The sequence below is a fragment of the Dasypus novemcinctus genome, chromosome 19 (genome assembly GCF_030445035.2).
Source record: "Dasypus novemcinctus isolate mDasNov1 chromosome 19, mDasNov1.1.hap2, whole genome shotgun sequence".
Taxonomy (NCBI): domain Eukaryota; kingdom Metazoa; phylum Chordata; class Mammalia; order Cingulata; family Dasypodidae; genus Dasypus; species Dasypus novemcinctus.
Window position 1 is genome coordinate 14,684,199 of NC_080691.1, and position 6,576 is coordinate 14,690,774.

General features: G+C 39.6%; 1 pseudogene; it reads right to left on the reverse strand.

The window, feature by feature from the left end:
* Positions 1-5,116: 5,116 nt before the first annotated feature.
* LOC101415812 (transmembrane protein 132B-like) lies at positions 5,117-6,216 on the reverse strand (annotated as a pseudogene).
* Between the last annotated feature and the right edge of the window lie 360 nt (positions 6,217-6,576).

Here is a 6,576-nt window from a genome sequence, read left to right on the forward strand (position 1 = left end):
TAATTCATTTCTTTTTTTTTTTATCCTCTCCTACCCCTTCGTGGCTTTTTCCATGCTGTCTGCTCTCTGTGTCCGTTTGCTATGCATTCTTCTGTGTCTGTATTTATTTATTTTTATTTCCCCTCCCTCCTGTGGCTTGCTTGCTATCTGTTCTTTGTGTCCATTTGCTGCACACTGTTTTGTGTTTTTGCTTGTCTCCCTTTTATTTTGTTGCATCACCTTGCTGAGTCGGCTCTTCATGGTGCTTGTGGGTCAAGGACAGTATTTGGCGCCTGCAGGCCGGGTGGCACTCTGCAGCATGTGGGCAAGTCTGCCTTCACAAGGAGACCCCAGGACATGAACCCAGGGCCTCCCACATGGTAAACAGGAGCCCAACTGATTGAGCCACAGTCGCCTCCCAGTTCATTTCTTTTTATCACTGATTAGTATTCCGTTGTATCAATGACATCTTGGTTACTTCTAGTTTTTGGTGATTATACACAAAGCTAATGTAAACATTTGCATTCAGGTTTTCATATAAACAATAGTTTTCCAGTCAATTGAGTAAATACCTAAGAGTGTTACTTTTTGAGCATGCAGTAAGACTATGTTTTTTTTTGTTAGACTGTCAAGCTGTCTTTCAAAGTAGTTGCATCATTTTGCATTCCCACCAGATGCAGGAGGGTTCCCATACTCTGAATCCTTGCTAGAATTTTGTACTGTCATGTTTTTGGACTTTAGCCATTCTCACAGGAGTGTTATATCTTATTTTTGTTTACAGCTCCCTGATGACAAATGATGATAAGCATATTTCATATGCTTATTTTCCATCTGTATATCTTCTTTGATGAGGATTTTGTTTATATGTTTTGCTCATTTTTTAATTGGGCTCTCTTATTGTTCAGATTTAACTGTTCTTGGCTATTTGGGATAAAAGTTCTTTATAAGATATGTGATTTGCATACATTTTATCCCAGTCCAAGGCTTATCTTTTAAGTCTTTTAACAGTGTATTTTGCAGAGCAGAGATTTTAAATTTTAATAAAATATATTAATTTTTCTTTGATGGATGTACTTTTGATGTCCTATCTAAAAACTCATTAGAAAATCCAAGGTCACAGAGATTTTCTCCTGTTGTTTTTTTTTTTTTTTCCAGAAGTTTTAGAGAATTGTGTTTAGTACTCAATTCTATGATCCACTTTGAGTTAGTTTTTGTGAAAGGTATAAGAGATGTGTCTATGCTTTTTTTGGGGGGGGGGCATTTGAATGTGCAGTTCTAGCACCATTTATTGCAAAGACTATCCTTTCTCTATTGAATTACTTTATTCTTTTGTCAAAGATCTGTTGATTATAATTCTATGAGTGTATTTCTGGGCTCTCTATTCAATTCCATAGTCTATATACTATGTTGTCCAGATCACATATAGTTTTATAGTATATCTTCAAGGAAGTCCTCCAAATATTTTCTTTATCTTCAGCATTGTATAGACTATTCTGTGTATTTTGCATTTCCATATAAATTTTGAAATCATTTTGATGATATCCACAAAATACCTTTCTGGGATCTCGATTGGGATTGCATTGAATCTGTTCATCTAATTGGAAAGAGCTTACATCTTGACAAAGTTGAGTCTTCCAATCCTTGTTCAATCCATGTTTGAGTTCTTTCACCAGAATCTTTTAGATTTCCATACATAGATCCTATACACTTGCTTGATTTATAACTAAGTATTTAGATTTTTTGGTGCTACTATAAATGGTATTGTGTTTGTTAATTTCAAAATCCAATTGTTCATTGCTGGTATATGGAAAACAATCATGCTATAATCACTTATTAATTCTATAAGGTTTTAGTAATGTTTAATGTTGATTCTTTGGGATTTTCCATAGAGACAGTTATGACAGCTTTGAACAAAGGAGTTATATTTCTTCCTTCTGATCCGCATGCATTTTATTGCCTTTCCTTTGCTTATTGCACTCTTAGGACTTAAAGAACAATGTGGAATAGGGTCAGTAAGGGGACCTCCTTGCTTTAGGGGGAAAGCGTCCAGTTTTTCATCACTCAGTGTGATGTTAACTCTAGGGTTTTGTTGATGTTCTTTGTCAAGTTGAGGAAGTTCCCCTCTATTCTCACTTTACTGAGAAATTTTGTAATTTCCTTAATGGGTATTAGATTTGTCAAGTACCTTTTCTGTATCAATTGATAAGTTCATTTGATTTTTCCTTCTTTAGCTTATGGATATAGCGAATTACATTCATTGGTTTTTCAAATGTTGAAGCAGCCTTGCTTACATGGAATATTACTGCTTGGCTGTGGTGTATTATGTTTATAAATTCTTGGATTTGATTTGTTAATATTTTGTTAAGGACTTTTTAAACCATGTTCATAAAAGATATTGGGATGAACCAATTCTATATTTTTTGTATTAGCATGATACTGGACTCACAGAATGAATTAAGAATTCTTCCCTTTTCTTCTATTTTCTGGAAGAAAGAGACTATAGAGATGTCATATCATTTTTTCCTTAATTGTTTGAGTTCCCAGTGAAATTGTCTGGGCCTGAAGTTTCCTGTTTTGGAAGGGTTCTGTTGATTCAATTTCTTGAATAGACGTAGGCCTATTTAGATGATCTATTGCTCTTTGTGTGAATTTTAGTACTTTCTGTCTTTCAAAAAATTGGCCCATTCATCTAAATGCAGCTCAGTCTTAAAACAAAAACAAGCAAAACAAAACCTTGATGATTCAGGAAAATAAGGTGTGACCTCCAGGGAACTGAATTTCTAGATTTTATCATTTATATGCCGTTGATTATTTTCTCCACTTCCATTTAGAAACTACAGGGCGCAGTCCTTGTTTGTTTAAAATCAGCCAGTTGGCAAACAAGCTGCCCAATTATTAGGAAACAATTAGAGCAGCTGAAAGTTCAGTGACTTTCCATTAGTCTGATGCATATTCATGCCACCTGTAAGAAGAGCTGCAAGTCATTAATGCTTATTTTCTCACCATACACCAAATTAAAACTTTAAAGTACATGTTCATGAAGGTTGCACTTGACAAAAGGCCTCCAAGTCTAAGCTTTGTGTGTTATTTTGCACCGAGCACACAAAGGGGACCGCAGTGACCTGTGTCATTCTTGGCCCAAGAACCTGTCAATCATGCTGCCTTCAGGAAGCCAGCAGCAGCCGTGCAGCTCACAGCTCCGCTGGGAAAACAGCACTGCACGGACCGCTGCTGCGCTTGCTTCCGACAACACATCAGGCGCTAAGGTCTGCTCGTCACTAAGGAAATTTCCTCTGCTTCCCCATCAAAATGCACACACCCCCGCACACACGCAGTCTAGGCTAACGGAGGGAAGCAGACTGCTGTGTACCCGAGAGAGACTCATCCCCTAATTCAATTTCGGCCCTGGGTTTAAGAAATAAATTCCTGTTAGGCCTGGGCTAAATGTTGAGGATACAAATGGAGAGAAAATGGAAAATGGCTTTTAGCGAGCATAAGCCTAACTTGAATAATTGTCACCATGTTACCAGGAGGACTTATCTGCTGGTACAGTATTCCTTTAGGGGCTACCTCCCAGCAGACGCTTTGGAAAGCAGTGCAGATTTCCTTTGTCGAACGGAGGAGCTCAGTAACTGGCTTTGGCAGCCATTCCATCTTAATAAAAAATCTTCTCTCATCTTATTTTGGAAATCTTGCTTTTAAAAATACCTTTTTATACTATTCTTTCAACAACAATCTCCGTTTTTTAAAAATGCAGGGCCTGGGTGACTTCTTTCTCTCTTGACACATTCATTCTTCCAAGCCCTATGTTTTTCTTGGCAACTGCCTCTTGAGCTTTAGAGCAGTCATTTATTTTTACGACTTTTTTTGAGAGTGCCCATTGTTTTCCCCTCTCAGCATGTGACCTGTGAAAGTTGTAATGTTGTTGGAATCCATGGATACCCATATTTTCCTAATGGTTGAGAGGATGGATTTCCATATTGTTAAGTTGAAACATCACTTTTATTTTTCGTTTTGTAAAATGACAGGTTTAATCTGCAACGGTTTCCTGCGCAATTCTTTGTTCAGTGCCTATCGGTGCTATTTAAATTTCAGTCTACTTATTAAAATATGTTCATAAAATACCCATATAAATATAGCTACTTTGAGACTCATTTCCCCTTGAGAAATGTGCTTCTACATTTTCCTATAAATTTCCAACTATCAGATAAAAATAAACCTATCTTGATTCAGGAATAGTCCCCAATCTTTGCAAACTCCATGTAGAAAATGTCCTTTTCTCAATGAATATAAATATTTTTAAGTAAAATTCCTTATGCCTTGCTGATATAAATGACTTCAATGGGAAAACAAAGACAAGAGGAAGCAGGGATAAGCTTCTTAGTTACTGCTACTAAACAGTGAAGTACGGAAAAGTAGAAAAAGCTGAAATCCAATATGGATGCCCCTTAGGTGCTATGACATGGCAAATCCCAACGAATAAAATTCTCTGTAAATCAAACTTATCTTTTGAAAAAAGTATCCTTTGATTTGTGTCCAAAAGACTAACAGAAGCAAAAAACAAAAAATAAAACCAAAGGCAAAAACAAAACCATAAAAACAAACAGACCAATGAGCAAAAACATAAAATTACAAGAACAACAAAATAGGTGTTGATGTGGCTGTGTATAAAAGCCATGTCCAGTGCTTCTAACAAGTAAGGACAGCTGTATTTATTTATTGTCCATGTATGTCTAAGCTCAGGCCAAGAGCAAGAAATGTTCCTTGAGCCTGACAAATGTCTAGAAATAGAAAAATCAACAAGCAAATCCTTTTTAATACCAACCAGCTGTTTGTCACAAGATGACTAATAAAGTCTTTAACAACTGAATTTATTAGCACTGCGCTAGTACCACGCCGTACACAAACTGATGTCCTAGGACCTGAGCAGTAGCTGCGTGTGGCTGTGTCAGGGCACGTCCTGGCTTATAACCAGCTGCTTTCAGCCTCCAGGCCTCTGCTACTTGCTTAGAGAGGATCCCACCAGCCCTCCACCAACGAAGCTGTGTCAAATCATCCCCTATTGCTCGTCAGACTCACCACTCCACCATTCAAAAAACAGAAGGCATAAAGGTGAATACGAACATAAGATAGTCGCTCACATCTGCTCCTGCAGCCTTTCCATGTAGTCTCTGAAGTCCTGGGTGTCCCCCAGCCCCATGTCCTGGCAGACCCACTTAATGCTGTCATCGCTGTCGAACAGGATGGAGTTGGTGTACGGGCCGCCGTCCTCTGGGAGAATGGTGGTGTAGGAAGTAAACTTGACTATCTTCCTCTTGGGGCCCGAAGGGTTTATTGGGTCAGTCTTCATTTCCTTCTCGTAGACACAGTCAGGAGGTCTGAGGAGCTGGCTGTGGAAAGTCTTCTGGGGGCTGCCGTTGAGAAGGAAGTTCCTCTCCCTGAGCTGCAGCCCCCTGTCTATCATGGTCGTGCACTTCTCCGATGGGAGTGTGATGTCAACAGGGTTCTCCAGAAGCTCCACCTCGTTCCCCAGCCAGACCCAGTCGTGGGAGTGGGGGATGTTGCCCTGCTCTCTCAAGGCAAACCTTTTGTGCCTGTACTTCCAAGCAAATGCCACGCAGTTGATCAAGAAGACCAGAATGGCCGGGCAGAAGATGCAGAGCAGGGCGTACATGCCGATCTCCAGGTCAGTTAGCCCCCTGGAGGTCACCATCAGGTCACCAGGACTGTTGGAGTCAGGTAACTTCCTGCACGTGGGGAAGCTCGTGAAGGCATCTGGACCACCGCTCTTGAGTAGCTTCTTCTTCTTTCCCTCCATGGGAGACCGCGGCGTTGTGCTTTTGTTGGCACCTTCCCCTTGGCCAACAGATACGCCATGTTGGAACCACTCCTGAACTGCCCTCTCCTGGCTTCCTTCTCGCTCTATGAAGTTACTGAGATGGCCTTTATACTCCTGATCTGTGCCCTCGATGTCTTTGGTGCCTCCTTGGTGCTCACCCACACTTGGTTCAAATTTGACCTTGACATGTCCTTTACCCACAGCAAGAACACTCTTCCTCTTGGTCTTCTGACAAGGTTCACTGATCGTAAGTTCTAACTTAATCAAGGGCCCTTGCCCTTCCCCCTCTGCAACCACGATCGGCCATTTGGACAGAAGGTTTGGCTGGACAGACATCACCATTTCATCTATGATGAGACATAAATGTCTAAGGGTGTCATCAAACCATTACTGAACAAAATCCACCAAAATGAAACCAAACATCAAGAATGATCAATGTGCTTAAAAATTGTACGTGCAGAATTGTAATTCCTATATCCTAAGTATACAGGATTGGAAAAGCAATTCTGATGCTCTGTAACCTTAAATAGTCCTTTACATGCATTGGGCTGTCACTAACGATGATCTATGTCCCACTGATGTGAAAACAAATAATTTATTTTAATAAATGCATTGAGGTATATATTAATTTATTTCATGTCACACCGCATAATTTGACTTTGACCCTTCTTAAACTGTTTTGAAAGATCAGGCAATACATCAGTAATATTTTTAAGTGCAACTAAGCAGGCCACCCCTGAAGATAATAGCACTTAAAT